This window comes from Xyrauchen texanus, chromosome 28 (genome assembly GCF_025860055.1).
Source record: "Xyrauchen texanus isolate HMW12.3.18 chromosome 28, RBS_HiC_50CHRs, whole genome shotgun sequence".
NCBI classification, from domain to species: Eukaryota; Metazoa; Chordata; class Actinopteri; order Cypriniformes; family Catostomidae; genus Xyrauchen; species Xyrauchen texanus.
In genome coordinates this window covers 34,412,038-34,413,552 of record NC_068303.1, presented here as the reverse complement: position 1 = coordinate 34,413,552, position 1,515 = coordinate 34,412,038, and the positions used below count along the sequence as shown (strand labels likewise).

At 42.4% G+C, this 1,515-nt stretch overlaps 1 long non-coding RNA gene across 1 annotated transcript; it reads right to left on the bottom strand.

The window, feature by feature from the left end:
• Positions 1-472: 472 nt before the first annotated feature.
• LOC127621659 (uncharacterized) lies at positions 473-1,199 on the bottom strand. The gene is made up of 3 exons (XR_007967886.1): positions 1,021-1,199; positions 695-855; positions 473-609 (listed from the first exon to the last, which is right to left on the bottom strand). It is a non-coding gene; the product is annotated as an uncharacterized LOC127621659 (long non-coding RNA).
• Between the last annotated feature and the right edge of the window lie 316 nt (positions 1,200-1,515).

Here is a 1,515-nt window from a genome sequence, read left to right as displayed (position 1 = left end):
ATAACAGGTATAATATACATTTTGACATTCAACTTACACATGACAACAAGTGGGAATAAATATAATTAACAGCAGAAAATCTTCCTGTAGAGAACACAGCCAATCAGAATGTCTGGAGAGGTTGGGGACTGCGTGGTGTAGTGGGCTAAGAATCACCGGTTTTCCCTGACCTCCAGAATGAGGCAGTGCAAATTGGAATATCTTCAGTGATTCCTCGTGCGCCTGTATAAAAGGACAAACCATCCCATATTCATCCAAGGAGCTGCCCTCAAAGCAGGGTCATGAGAGAAAAAAAAAAAAGAAAAAAAAAGAGCAATTTCCACAGTGAACAGCGTGGATTGGGTGAGTGTAGTCTGACACTTTTAGCAGGCTTTTTTAGGGGTCTTGATGTTACTGACTGCAGGATAAAGAAAGGGTTCCAGTTGTCAGTGATGCTGGGGTGTCAGTAGTCAGCCAGTTAGGTTTAAGGGGTCGGCTGTGGGTCCCTCTCAGCTGTGCGGCGCCTTTTTCCACCTTCATGTTCAGATGCTCCTTTCAGGTAACGCGTAACGTTAACCTGGATCGCCTCATCAGTGGCATCCTGGGTTGCCGGGTTCTTCCGGATGGCTCCTGTAGAAAATAAAGATCTGTCATTCCATTTGAATGGCATAAGGTCATACACATCTACTTAAATATAAAAAAATATCCAACTTACTTTGAACAATGGTCTTCAGGAACATGTCTCTAAAACATGCTTTATCCCCTACACCAGTCCAGGTTGTATTGATGGAAAGGTGATTAGAGAAGATACTCTGAAGCATTCAGCCACACGGTTGTCTTTAGGTCCCTCCCACATTTGATTGCCAAAAACCGAAGCTGAAAATACAAAAAAAACATGTTACAAATTACATTTCTCTGAAGCTTCTCATAAATTTAAAATGTGACAGGCTGTGGATTCAGACTGTAGAATATGCAGTGTACGATCTTAATTTTACTTTTTAGATTACCCTATGGCATTATAAACGAAATCGGCACACTTACAAATCGTTGCTGGAGCTCTTTATCCTGCCTCAAACTGTTGTCAAGCAACACCAAATCTTCCTGGGTGTCTAGGGGGGAGTAACAGATCCCCTGGCAGGGATAACTCTCCAACAGACATACTGGCACTGAAATGTTGCAGCATAGCATTTTGTTGTCCATGCTACGCACAACATCGCCAAACTCCAAGACGTCGCAGCATTAGGGTTTGATCTGCACCTACAGGAGTTCCCAGAATAAAAGAATAAAGTAGTCAGTCCTGGTCCTTCAACTACTAAACTATGACATTTATATCTAGGTCTACTACATGTACAGGTGGCCCCAGTGGGAATTAAACCAACAACCACAGGTGTTGTTTGCAAGTTGTACCTGATTGCTCAGTGCGAGCAAATGTCTTCAACATTGTCCCAGCTTGCTTCACTTGCTCTTGAAGTGAGCCGCTGTCACCTGGGAAGTAACAATATATTGATTAGCAATACACTAAATATAATAGTAATA